This window comes from Manduca sexta, chromosome 15 (genome assembly GCF_014839805.1).
Source record: "Manduca sexta isolate Smith_Timp_Sample1 chromosome 15, JHU_Msex_v1.0, whole genome shotgun sequence".
Taxonomy (NCBI): Eukaryota; Metazoa; Arthropoda; class Insecta; order Lepidoptera; family Sphingidae; genus Manduca; species Manduca sexta.
Genome location: NC_051129.1, coordinates 3,189,164 through 3,204,521, shown reverse-complemented (window position 1 = coordinate 3,204,521; position 15,358 = coordinate 3,189,164). Strand labels below are relative to the sequence as shown.

The 15,358-nt window shown below is 32.5% G+C and overlaps 1 long non-coding RNA gene across 1 annotated transcript in view; it reads right to left on the bottom strand.

Annotated features, from left to right (window-relative positions):
- The window catches only part of LOC115441194, a 38,573-nt gene extending 24,661 nt beyond the window's left edge, over positions 1 to 13,912 (bottom strand). The window contains exon 1 of the long non-coding RNA XR_005112395.1: positions 13,491 to 13,912. This is a non-coding gene — a long non-coding RNA (uncharacterized LOC115441194). The remainder of the gene's footprint in view (positions 1 to 13,490) is intronic.
- Between the last annotated feature and the right edge of the window lie 1,446 nt (positions 13,913 to 15,358).

The window sequence follows — 15,358 nt, the reverse complement described above, 5'->3', positions numbered from 1 at the left end:
TAAATGGTTAAGCTGTGCAAAGGCTAACTTTGACAGGCGATAGTCAGTAGGAATGAAAGAAAATGTTACGTAATCCAGTTTGAAGAATATTTTAAACATAAATCAAAAGTTATGGCAATACCACTTGTCAAATGAATTAATCTACATTATAACAAGTATAATTATGAAAAATATGACATTTAAAGTCCCAGCGCATTGATACCTGTGCTCATATATAGCGAGTTAATGAACGGAAAAACATTTTATCGATTTTTTATTCAAATACGATAATTCAGAAACGACAGAAAAACACGTACGTAATACGAAGCCGTTCTCCTTGAACTTACTTGGCAACATTGTACTTAAAAATATAAGTATCAAGTTCCTAAACTCGGCTTCGTAGAAAGGGCCAAGAATAATATGGCGTAAACTGGTAAATTGATATCTGTTACACTCCATAAATGACAGACGACGTTAAACCTTTTTTCTAGAAACTATGCAAGCCAGCACTAATCCTGCAATACCTATCGATACTAAGTAAAAAAATATAAAAAATACTGGCAGGTATTACATTTATTCGAACTTGTTCGAATTTTGAAAATAAATAACATAAAGAAACCCTCAAATGCGCAGCTAACAATAAATGTACAATGGGTTTACAAGTTTCAAATCGATATTAAGTGTTGGTTCGTACACTTAAGTGATTGTGCGGTATTGTGAACCGGCGTGCTCTATGGATTTTTATTGTATTGTATTGTCGGTCGGACAGTAATGAATTGCTTGTTACTTTACGATGTCAAATATGTTTTGACATCGTGTGCAGGGCGAAAGTTTAAAAAAAGAATATCTGGTACTCAAGAGTAACAATAGCTTTCGTTTGCTTAACCCACTCAATGATTAAATATTATTGTTTGAGTAGAATTAAATTCTTATCTATAATTAAGTGTTATTATTTTTATAAGTACTTATAATATATGGTGTAGAAATTACATGGCTCATCGGTTTTTTAAGGCCGAAGCGGAGTGAAAAGACCCGTAATTACAGGTGCCACGGGTGAAAGTCTGTTCCTGTGTCGAACATAAGACTTATTAATACTTACTTACTTTTATTATGTGAAGTAATAAACAGATACTTATTTTAGGGCTGTCTCTCAATATTTTTACACTTAATAAAAGAGAGTGTCGTTGGGAGTAACAAACTGAGATACAATATTCTAGTATTTTTTAGCTATAAGTTCGTTTACTGGCTCTTTTATGCTTCGGTAGCGGCTTTAAATGCATTAACAATCCATTTGTACTGAGCTAGGGGTTTTTGTATTAACAACTCGTAATTCTAGGGAAGTAATTCCTTGAAATGTAAGTTGTAGTATTCAAAATTAAATACAAAATAACAAGCCATCGCTTAAAATCCGAAAAATAGTTTAAATTTAAAGTCTAACATTCGCGTAAACTTAAGAAATCATTAAGTAATTCCTACAAATACATAAGATTGCAAGTATTAAAAAATATTAATCCAAAAATAATGTCTTAAGATGCTGAACTCTGGTTTATTATTAACTGAACATTCTGGAGCTACTGTTTATAACTACCCTTATTCAGTATTTCTCGCCTCATAAAAAGCTATGAATGGTACAAAAAACCCCCGCGACTTGAGTAAGGTTAGAAAAACTTACAAAATTCATTTGTTAGTGTCATAACGCGCCCTTGGTTATTGATTCTTTAGCAATAAATAAAAACATGTCTTTGTTTAATTACACGTCGAATCTTTAAGAATGAGTGTTTTTTTTATTCCTCTTGAAATTGATAGGTGCAATTAATATTGCTGTTTGGAATTGAGTCGGGTTAATTTTATTTTTTTTAATGGTTTTAAAATGTTATATTTTTTGGATGAACCTTTATTGTGTTTTTTGTTTGGGGTATTTTGTGACTGTATTGAGGTTTGAATTATCTGAATAAACTATAAAAAGATCTAGATAAAAAGCCACCTTTGCAGTTGATATCTATACTTTAAATATACCTAAAATACACGGACACACAGTCAAAGGGGCAGGCAGAGACGCAACTGATGCATTAAGTTTTCGCTTCGCGTATTCCGTTTTATGATGTGGTAAAGTTTTAAACCCACTGTCATATCTAGCATAAATTCCAGACCCAAGCTGATACTGAGTAGAAAAACCCAATATTACCCTAACCCGAGAATCGAACCCGGGACCTCAGCACTGCAGTCGTACCCTAACGCCATCAAGGCAGTCGTAGTTACCTAAAAATGGCGCGAAATTAAATCCACGGTTCACCCAATTTTATGGCGGTGTTTTGTGATATCACCATTGTCCTATGGCCGCTTGGACTAATTTCTTTACCTTACCATTTATATCAATTTCAGTGCTGTGCCCGGTTCTGAGTGGCTTCGTAACTTTATTAACAGCAATTTTCCTTGTAATTGTATGCGAAGATTAAAAATATTTTATAGAATCTATCATCGCTATATTTGGATTGTGGAATAAATACAACGTTATTAAGGTTGATATTTGAGTGTCCAAACACTTAATTCTACCTTATAAGTTCAAACGTAGACTTATGTTGTGTCATAGAACTTTTTGCCTAAGCGGCAAGGTATATTGAACTTTGGTTGTTGATTCGGTCGGCTAGTGGGATGAAAACATTTTCTAAGTGTTGGTTGTAAGAACTCTACCTACTCCCTTGCTAAGATACTTGACATATTATGATCAAAGTATTAGTAATCTAAATAAGTAAGTGATCTTTACTACTAGATTAATTAGTAATAGATTCCTTATTTACAAGACACGAGTAGTCAAAAAGTCGTTCAAAATTCTTCTTATTAATTTTGAACTAATTTTGTCGAGTCATAATAAAATGCCATATTAAAACTACAAGTGCCATCCGAGCCACTTCGAGTCGAGTCTTTTATTCTATTCTCGGTGATGGTTATGACTCAGTCAGGGACGCAAACATGTCATACTCCCTTGTTTTTGTTTATTCTACAAATGTTTGCCATTAGAAAATACGTATGATTAATGTATTTTTTTAATCAGTCTAAATTAATCTTGAACTTGAGCGCGGTTCACGGACTAAGGAATTATTATTGAGTAATTAAAGAGGTCGTAAAGATTTAAATATGTTATTTTTTTTAAAACGGTTTTGAACGTTTTGAATTTACGGCCAGTATTTCCATAGCCAACGACATTGCCCACACAACCACATACCTAATATTGGAACGTAATTATAACGACAAATAAAATAAGTAATGACAAATTGCCCATAAATGTTCCCGTGCCTCAAACCAGATTAATTATGAAAAAAACTTCACCGCCTAATGTTGATAACGGGCAGAATTAATACCGCCATGGCGCCATTACCGGCTTTAAATAGCATATTATCTGGCGTATTATTTGCGCGTTTTACTTGAACAGTGTTATTTGTCGTAATAGCTGGCAACACTGGCATTTACAAACGTGTTTAGAGAAGATCAAGGATCAGTTTTGATATTTAGGTTCTAATTTCAAAATAAACGTGAATTGATCGATGACAAAAATTATCGAGAGACATTAGTTTTTTGCTAACAGTATAGCGCCATAGTGTGTAAATTGACACTTACATATTTTTTGTTTGTAGCCGTATATTTTGATTAGTAGTGACTACCATAAAATCAGATACTAATATTCCACACGATTCTCGACTTTTTGTGAGCTTGAAATTACCTCTTTAGCCTTTTTACAGCTCTAACATAAAAGGAGTGCAACACACTGTCACTCAATAAATACAATGTCCAACAATGAACCCCACCGGCCTTGAGAGGAATAAGTCACTACAACCACTATGAAAATACGTAATTATTATAGAAATTACTATTCGGTAGCAGCAACCATCGCTCGCATAATAGCACACTGGAACAGCCTGTTACAGTGCTATTGGTCATTACAAACCGATACTTTGTGGTCATTTGACGTTGACGATCTGCCCGAGGTAGATTTATTGCAATTTTCTGCTATTGATATGTAGTGGGAAACGTTGGATCAATAGGTTGGTTTCTTGACTTGTGTCCATTACTGGGTATTTAACTGATATTTATATATTTTTATGAATATAAAAATATTTAATAGCACCTCATGATTATGACAAGGAACGTATTAATAAAATATGGTGTAAATAAAAACACTCATCATTTTCTGAATTCTAATCTCACTGAGTTATTATTAATTAAAATCAACATTATACAAACATAGACTATTACGTAAGAATGTATTAATAATTTTAATTATATAAGAATTATTACATCTAGTTCCAAATGTTAAAATTATAACCACATATTGTCCGAATTTATTGTTAATATATTCATGAAATAATTTAAAATCATGACCAAAAATAAATCGAGAGAAATGTTATGTTCTTTATTTAAATCTTTGTGAGGTTAATGAACTTGTGGAAGGATAAATGCTTTTGCCCATACCACTTGTTATTTTATGGTTTCAAAGCGGACGATTTAAATAAATATTTTTATGTAAATTTTACAAATATGTTATAAAATGTTTATCAGCTTTTTATCTAAACAATGTCTTTAATTTATTTTAATTACATTTAAATTACAATCTGCACTTTTCTGTTTAATAACATAACAATGGGAGATTATATTCGGAGTTGTCTCACAAAGGCGATTAGAATAAAATGTCGTTAACATTAGTTAAAATAATAATAAGTCAAATTACATGCCAATTAGACATGGATAGTTTCACAAGAAGAACTAAAATAACAATATTTTTAACATTGTTTCAAAAATATTTTTCAATTTCTTTATTAAAAATAAATTTTCAATCTCATGCATCCGTTAAAACATCAAACTAATTCGGATTAAGAACAATAAAAATAACAATATTTTAACTATACATTGTTTCAAAAACATTATTCTAATTTCAATTTCTTTAATAAAAATCATTTTTCAATCTCATGCATCCGTTGAAAATATCAAACTAATCCGGATTAAGGAGATTAAAAATAATAATTACATTTAATCTGTTGCCATCGAAAGAACTTTTCGATTTCACGGGCACACGCGAGTCTTGAATAAGTCTTCATGAGGCTTGTTATAATTATTTAATGAGTAACCATTAGTATTCGTTGTTATACCATTATACGTTTATTATGTTATTTAGAACTGAAAATTCCGCGCTAAGTCATTCCGTTTTAATATAGTTTTTGTATAATTATTTTCATTGCGTAGTTCCGCGTTGTAGGAACTGCGCTTTGTGTTATTAAGTTATGGGATATGTCTGCCTTTTGAGTATATGCCCTTATCGACGGACAACTTACCATATTTAAAAATCGTTTATAAATAACGGCTTAGAACATGTCATCGATTTTATATTTTGAAAAAAGAATACGTTGAAAATAAGATAGAAACTCTGTTCAAATTGATTTTATATTTTAAAAAAAGAATACCCTAAAAAGAATCTAGAAACTGTTAGTGTCAAATTCTGACGTTACGATTGGCTTTTTTTTGTAAATTTGAAATGTCAAGTGCTTCATTATTCACGTGTACAAGTTATAAGAATTCATAGAATTTACAGATAGGTATATTTTCTTTTTATCTCTTTGTAAATAATAAGCCGCTTCGGGCTCTTGTCTTGACTTTTGTCTGTCAGTTTGTCCGTCACTGTGAATGATGACAGCATTAGATGTAAGATAAACGGATACATTTGATTAAATATTTTGATGTGAATTTTTTTATAGGTAGATATAATATGACATACTTCATTATCCATGCTAATTTTGGACAGTTTTAAATGATTTATGTTAATCTTTTTCCTATAAAAATTTAATATTCGATCATTTGTCACCAAAATATATTATTTAGATTATAGCGTTATTGGTTTGATGATATGCAAATCCTATTCAAGCCAGATAGTAAAACCTGCCTAGTCAATGTACAGATATCTGTGGAACAATTTAAAAAAAAATAAAAATAAATAATCTACAATTTTATGAATACATTAATTTCTTATTAGCTCAAAACACGTTTCCCGAGCCGTAAAATTAAAAAAAAAAACAAAAATATCTATGACACGACCAAGAATATTTCACAATGAACGCTTTACCTCACCGCGTTTATTTGGATTTTAGTCAGTGCGGTAACTGAAAGCAGATGTTGAATATAATACAGAAATTCGTATAGAAATATGCATAATATAAACAGACTTCGCTCGCACACAGTCACTGTCATACGTAAGTTTATTTAGGTGTTGCAGTGAAAATAATCACTGAGTAGGCGTTTCGAACCGACAACAATGTTGGATGCGGGCTGAGTCAACCGCTGCAACGGTAGGGTTGCCACTAACACAAACTAGGATATTTATTAAAACAAAAGAGAATAGCATCATTACTTAAATATAAGTAAGGATGCCGAAAGAAGATATAAACACGGAAACCTATTATAAATATACCAGCTTTTCTGACGGCTTCGCCCTTGGAAAGGAGTTTTCCGGGATAAAAGTCCCGCTATATATTTTACTGGGATAGAAAGTAGCCAATAACCTTCCCAAGGTCTTAAACTATCTTTATACTAAATTTCATAAAAAATCGTTTAGTACATTTTGAGAAAATCAATAACAGACAGACAGAAAACGGGATTGTTTTTATAATATATATTGATTGCCACTTCAATTCTTTGCTTGTATTTCGAAACTTCATTGTGTACAAATAATATTAAGCACTAATCTTGTTCTTTTTAAGCAGATCTATTTATTTCCGTTGGCAGACCTTCTGTGACACATCACCTAAAAGATAACCTTCAAACCTAAGTACTTTGTAATATTTACATTTTTATCACACAGAGCTATTTGATAAAATGATGTTATTGTATACAGTTTTGTATGGCAAAACATAGTCCATTAAAACCTCTTTATGTCAATATTCAAAGTACTGGTTTATGAAATTCATTATGAAGATTTGGAAAAGAGACCTTCACTTGAGAGTCAAGACTCAAGAGCAAAAGGGTCTAGAACAAGTTTAATAAAATATTCATTACGAATACTGTGGCCACTCAAGAGTTAAGAACTAGATCTATTTTATAAAAAAATATTTATAATCTGTTTTATATTTCGTGGTAAATAACGAATCCAACAAGGGACTCTACATTATCCAAAATGGGTTCGGACACCAGGCTATGATCGACGATACAGTCAAAATTTCTGAATTTCTCCTTAAGTAACTAAAATCCTCAGTCATTGTCGCATTCAAAAGACAATTTCAATTATATAACTCATAATATTTTATAACTTAAAACAATCCGAAATTAGAATGACATTCAAAATGAATAAATACCGACATAGATTATCAAACCATTTATTCTTATTTGATTGACCAGAACGAAAGTAGCAGCCCTACATGTGCTGCTGTGCATTCAATTTATTAAGATATTTCTCAAGGCCGAAGGATGCAATAGGCAGGTACCGTGGCCTTTTACACTTTTTTGTTTGCAGGTATACGTGTGACATAGAGACCGTACGGCTGAATGTCAAGTGTTTTTAGCGGTTATGCCGCCATTTTGATATGTCAGCCAGGAAACTGAATCGTGACGTCATCTGTGTTCGTTTTTTAAATATGAACGTTGACGATTTCAATTACCTCGTCTGTGTCATAGATGCGAAAAGGTTTTAATTAAAGAACGGTTTACCGTTAGTTATTGATTGAGTTATTTGTACGATAAAGTGTTTGTAAATATTTTTAGAGAGTTCCAAATAAGAACTTATGATTGGCTCACTGGTAAAGATTGAAATATCTTGAACATATTGTTACTATAATTAAGTACAAGTTTACAGGGATGATAAAACATATTTCTAACTAGATTTTGCTTACGGCTCGAAATATATGTCCTACGATCACAAGATATCTGTTCATCAAAATTTAATTGAAATCAGTTCAGCCGTGAAAGCCTAACATATAGGTACTTTGGCTTTGATGAGTGGATAAATATGGATGTTAGATATCTCGATGTTTAAGAGGCTAAAATAAAAATGAATACTGTAAGTACATAATAGTTACTCTATTTTTAACCGCCGCAATTTAAGAAATAATTAACCCATAAAATAAAAAAGTAACATGGCGCACTTAAAATACTTATCTAGCTTTAAAGCAACACAAAAATCTAAACTATTCAATTAAAATATCTGAGTGGCAATTAACGTCAAATTAACTGCAAATAAGTGGAATGAGATTGATGAACACGAAAACTATTGTTATACAGGTATGTAATCGGGGATTCACGAATACACCACTCACATGCCAGTATAAAATATAGTTTTTATTTGGAAAATGAAATAAACTTTTTAGTGTGTATTTGTATGTAGCTTTAAAAAAAGAATATTAAACCGCAACGGCTAAACTTTTTGTCATAGACAAAAAAACGTGTATTTTGAATTTAGAATAAAAAAAATTGATTTAAGAATTGTTTAACTATTTTATATCGTGGTCAAAATAAATTAGGAGTATACAGAAAATAAAGAGTTTTCTTTTAAACACTGAATTTGATATGTTTTCAATTGTTTGTAAGTAATTTCGAATTTCGAACCTAAATTAAACGGCCTACATCCCAATAAACAAGGGAGGACGCAATAACAGTGAATTATTTTTAATTGCCAACGAAAATGGCGGCCGGCCAAACAGTATGCGACGAAGTTGCTAGTAAGTGAAAATTTATATGATATTAAAATAAATTTATATCGTAACGTTCCGTGTTTAAGTACTTTTGTATTGATCGTTTTGTTTGGTTCGTTATATATTTATTTATATGTTTTGCTCTGATACATTTATTTCGTAACGCGACATATTTTTGTAGTTTTGTAACACTATTTGGTTTTGGCGGTAATATGTTGATTAAAACTGTCATCTCCGCGAATGTTGTATTGGCATTTAAAGTATATATTTCTCTAGATATATATCACATAATATATACAATATGATATACCTGTAAACATACTTCCAATGTTTCAAATACATTATTTAGTTAAATGGAAATACTTTTAATTCCCAACTCTACATGGTGTCTACAATATAAAAAATATGTTTTTGTTAAATTCTTTGTAGTCACTAAGTCTTGATAACTTATACAACATTTTATACATAAAATTAAACATTTTTTTTCAACAAAAACATCCCATAATAATAGATAATATATTACAGTATTTATTGATCTCACGCCCATGCCCTAAAGGATAAGTAATTTACAAAAGTAGGAAATCAGTTTTAAAATTCCGTTACCAACACCTAGCGCCCTCTGGCGGTGTAAAAGGTGTTCATAAATAATAATCAAGGGCCGGGAATCGAACCCGTATCGACTAACGATGGTAGCTGTCGCTTCGGGCGTATTGGAATTAATAAACTACTGTCAGATTTGTATCTACATGTTGAAGACAGTTTTAAAGTCGTGCATGTTCGGTACTAGGTGTTGAGAAAATCTTTTAGGTATGAGCAAACAAATTGAGCACATAAGTGTATGTATATTAAAGTACAAAAATGCGTGAAGGGGGTTATGTAGTGTGCTAAGTCGTTTCTAACGTATTAAAATCACTATACTACAGTGGCGAAGAAATTTTTCAATTGGAAATCCGAGGCAATAAAATTGTCTTAGTTAATAAATCACGACAAATTTAACAGAAAACCAAAACATACGTAAATAAACCTAAAAGGGAAGCTAGGAATCGGGTTGAATGGATGCTTCGTCACCGATATACTACAACATTTATAATTTGGACTGCCTCGGTGGCGTAGTTGTATTGCATGCCCGGTACAATAGCGCTCTGAGGTCCTGGATTCGAATCCCGCGTCGGGCAAAGTGATATTTATATGGCGATAGGCTCGTCATCTATCACATCATGGGACGGAACATACTTGGCGAAAAGTGGGTGCCCTAGTTGCGCCTCTGCATACCCCTTCGGGGATAAATGCGTGATGTAATATATTATGTTTATATCAATTTATTAAATTTAAATTGTATAAGCAGACATTTTTCGACTTCAACCCAATGTGAAAAACTTGTAATACGTAATAGGATTAATTGCAGTAATATTTTTACAACAGTATAATACTGCCGTGCTAAGCGCAAAAGCGGTATGTCAGGGAAACCTTATTTCGAGATAATCGAAGTTTTTTAGATATAGTTTTTTAAGTAAAACTGAGACAGAGAAACTTTTTTTTATGTTTTTTTTAACAAGTTCTAAACAAGACACCGTTATTTAGGTAAGTTCATTGGACGGGCTTTTAAGCTATCCGACGCCATAAAAAACAGGATTTTGATTTTTTTTTGAGATACCACTTTTGAGCTTAGCACGGCTGTATATTTTATGTTGTATTTTTAGTCTCATACCAAGAATTAAAAGTTATACAACAATTTTCAAGTTAGTTCACTAACTTGGACGCGCCAATGAACGTTTAAAGTTTTGTCAACAATTATTAGTTCATGTTTGGCTTAACTTTGAAAATAGAATATGTTTAAATTATAATACAAGTTATACAAGAAACAATATGTCATACATACATGTTTATGTTTCAGTAATGTAGAGTCAGTTTTGCTTATTTTGTATGTAGCCATACGTAGTTTTATGCTTTAGTAATGTAAAGCCAATTTTGCTTAATTTGTATGAAGCCATACATACATATTTATGCTTTAGTAATGTACAGACAATTGTATGTGAGATTTTCAATAGTCACTAACAAAAAAATCTTTAAAGCCCATCACATATAGCAGATTCAAACAAAACAATAATTTTACACGAATAAAAAATACATTCTATTATTTTCAAAGACAAAATAATTGCCGTGTTCCACCGTATTGCATCGTGCAATCAAATCGTGATCAACTGGCAACCATCAATCATCGAAAACACAAAAAATATAGGTCAAGCTTTCGAAAACGATACCGCCCAAGGCGGTAAGATAAGGTCCAAAAGTTTGAGTCACGATAAGCCTTAAGGAACGGACGGTCCGAGCCAAATTAATTATTTACTCATCGATATTCACTCCCAATGTGCGATATATTATTTCAATTTAATTACGTTGTTATTTTGAACTTTCGAGACGTTTACCCGTTTATGGTGTGTGAAAGCGGGCTTGTTTTAAGCAAATTTAAATTTCTTATGTGGAACAGCGGATTTGTTACTTTTATAACAGTTTTAAACTTTTAGTTAAATAAAAATATGTATATTGTCTTTGACAACCTTACTAAAGAGTATCTATTTAAATCAAATTTAACATTGGAAATTTTTAGGCGTTCGAAATTCAAATAATTATAAAACAAATTAAGCAATATTACGTTGTGATTAGCAAATGAAGTCCACACATGTTAAAATATAATATTTCAAAATAAATTCACATGTCCGTGTATTTTACCTAATTCATGTTTGAGCAAATTTAACGTTATTTTTAATCGGATTTAAACATGTAACAACGTGCCTAGCAGATAATATACATAAAATGTCAGTTACAAAGCCAACACGTGTTTTTTAAACGTTTGTACCAATCTGCCATGGCAACCGTGATAACATGTTAGGCGTAAAACCCGACTAACACATTTACACATTGTTACGGATGACGTTCAGTTTAAAATTAGCATTTATATCATCCAAATAACGTGTACATTACATATATATTAATAGCGAAATATCACCTTTTAGCAAAAACAAGTTATAGTTGAAAGGTGAAGTCGATAGTTAGGGTCATATGATTATGTAAGAGGCCATGTTTATACACAGATAAAAAAGAATGTAGGTGTTAGCTTTTTCTTTTTATTTTCAGGAATCAACTGTGGGTGTGTTTGAAATTGGAATTGGTATTTTTTGTTTGTTGTTTTTTTTTAATTATTCCTACTCTCGGCAGTGATATTTAAAGATAAATTCAAAAGGTTTTTGTTTCCAGGATGTACTGGGGTGTAGAAATTAATTTTAATGAGTTTTTTATTAATCCAAGCAACAATAGTATCTGTGTATTATATTGTATTCACATTTAAAATTAATACTCAGGTAAGATTATTTTGACTATTTTCGTTGTTGTTACTCCAATAATTTATTTCTTAAAAACATAATTGGGATACAGAGACATTCATTACGTAAAGTTAAAAACAACAACCGAAGCTCACAAAAAAAAAAATAACTTTTTTAACATTACAAAATAAAAAAGGAAATGATCACAAAAGAGGAATAAATCCTTATCAATAATTATCAAATTGTAATGACTTACATTAAAACAATGATAGGCTATATGCTAAAGTTCATCAAACTACAAAATTTAAAAAAGAATCACATATAAAAACATTTAAAATAAGTAGTAAGTATCTACTAAAAAGTACCTATTCGTCTCAGTATTTTATAACGATTATATATATGATTCGATATTTAAAATTTAAAAGTATAGTAAAATTCATATAGGTAGAACTAGTCTTATTTCAATAACTAATGCTTTACATGGGGACCACGAGAACATTGCTTTTACAACAGCCAAGGGAATATTTGCGTATCGCACAAACATCAATGTAGCGCGAGAATCGAACCCGCGATATCTTATTTCACAGCTGCCTATGTGTCTCTTTGATTTACAATATTGCAATACCTTCATCTACATTAAGATGACGAGGTATTCATTATGATTCAGTTTTATTTTTCTTATAGTAAAACATAAAATTTTAATATTATGATGTTTACACGAAGCGATCGCAGCCTTTTTGTGACTATAATGTAGGTATTTTTTATATATTTATACTTATTTATTTATGCGTTGTAAAATACCACTTAAGTTTATTAAATAAAAAATGAATAAAAGATATTTAAAAATCCATAGCAACTTTCAAAATATTATGCACGTATCTAAAAATAGTGTATGAACCGGTGATGTTACTTTTCGCTTTTTTTCTTGTATGTTTGTTCGCGTATGATAAGGGCTCATGTAGGTATGTTAAATCGTAGTAACAAGATAAAAACATGTGACTTTTATCACTAGGTATGTACCTAACTTGTGCTGTTGCTAAGGGGTCGACAATTAGGTAAGTACTAATGCTTCGACGGTTTTTTTTATTTTTCAATAAAAAAGGTAACTTAATTTTTTTTCAAATGTGAATATCGTTTTTTTTTGCTAAGACCCGAAACAAAAACAAGATTTCGGACATTGCTCGTTTTTCATGTTAAAAAATGATGCTTGACTAACAATTTAACTATTACATAACTGTTTTTTACGGTCTATTAATACTTTTATAAAAAACGTCGACCCGTTTTTTGGTATTGGCCGCAAAAAAGTGCGTACAAAAAGTCAGGTTGGCACCGATGAACGTTCACACTAGGAGATTTAAAAAAATATATTTTATTCCTATGAATGAAAATTAAATGTATTTAATGATATTAAGTATAAAATTGTTTCCTTTTTTTACTTTTATCGCGTTTCGTATAAACCCCGACGGCACTCAAATATAAAAAACGGGAAAAAACTACTTTTTTTATTAAAAAAAAAGTCACTCACCGTGTTTAAAGATGATAATCATGAGGCGATGAACTTGGTTGTAGATTTTTAAATCTTTTTTTGAGTTTATAGCTTGGCACAATACTTCGGGCCATCTCCTAATTCCATTATACTTCGGCACTTTAGCACTGAATGTCACTTCTCCGACTTATTTTTTCACATATTATTATTATAATTATTAGTGTTTTTTCCATTAAATGTTGTCAAAAATTAAAGTAAGTTTGTATTTTATTTCATTATTTGGCTTCGCAAAGTCGATATTAATCACCATTGCCGCACTAAAATACTTCAATTTCAGAGTATATAATATGAAAATATTTCATTCCAATGTCATTGGATGTTGGATTCTCATAAGAAGTCCCAAAACCGCTTGAGCGCGCGCAACTCACATGCGAGTTTGAAGATGTAAAAAAAAAAACAATTGTCGATACGTGTTCAAGGGTCGATGTTCGTCACAAGAAGACGGCACACGAGGCGAGCGCCGCTCACGCTCCGAGCCAACGGATTGTGTAAACGCGCGCCACTCGCTCGGTTGGCGTCGTCGGCGGGCGGGGGCGGGGGCGGACGCGCGGGGGAGGGTCGTTGGCTCTCTCGAACGCACACATCCACCCCACCGTACACCACTCCATCCATTACTAACGTTCCTATTTTGAATACACGACGCGCCAATCTAGCTCCTATGCGATAGCTATACGAGCCGAGGGATGTGACGAGCGGACCGCGACCGACATCAGATCGTGCGTGTAGAACGAGACGGCGCGAGTGTTACCGCGCGCGCGATAGGGACGCAACATTATCGGTAGTTGAGCCGCGTAACGCATGTGTGTCCTCTTGAAACGCTCGGCAATGCAATAGCGGCGTAGTGTCAGACTTTGTGAGTAACCGTAGATGAGTACTGCTGCCTTCAAATTTCAATAAAGAAGCCTCTGTTTCATTCTCTTTCATTTCAGCGTAATGGGATGCTTCATGCCGTGACATGTGGCGTGCAGTCGGCTCGGGTTGTCTTGTTCATTCAAATTGTTGAATGACAAGCGCTAATGGATTTTGGTGGGTTGATTTCTTGTCACATTAAGCTCAAAGATCTCTCTGAACGAATCAAATGAATATGACAGTAATAAATAAAATGGTGACAGTTGACGAGTAAGTACAATTTACAGTAGCGGCGTCGCAGTGAGCGCGCGACAAGACGAAAAGTCGCCGACTCCACGCCCAGCTACATAGAGGTTGTTGACTGTTTCGTGAATACCTAAAACACACAGTGACTCAACAGGCAAATAAATTTTACCTAAATCGTCTTACCTATCTCTATAAAGATTATTGGCGACCGTTCATATTGAATTAAACGATTCATAAAGTCGAGAAACGTATTAAGTGAACGTTCAGTGACACGCAAATTTGGCCGCTGACTATCACAAACTGGTTTCCACACTAGCTTCGTGTGCCGGGTTTAAAGACCTTTTTCGTGTAGCCTCCCCGGCGCGATGTGATGGACACACTGTGACGGTCGCGCTGAGACAAAATCGTTTACACAGTTGGTAATGTCAGTGTGGACACCCACTCGCGGGCCCACGTTCGCGATTCAAAATTTAAATTTACGAATTTCTATTGGCCAATCGCTATGGAGGTCTATTCTGTTTGTCTATTCAGGAGTACCAACTTAGCGTTACTATTAATGCAACTAGTTTTTTTATACACAAACCAGATATTTTTCAATGTTGTTGGATATTTGAAATGATTTATGCTAATGGTATGTTGCATGGTGCGTAGACATTCATGTTACGTCTAATTTATTGGATTTTTTGGCCATTGATTTTCAACGATGTTGGTAGTACGGCGGCCGCGCTATAAACTTAATTAGTGGAGTATGT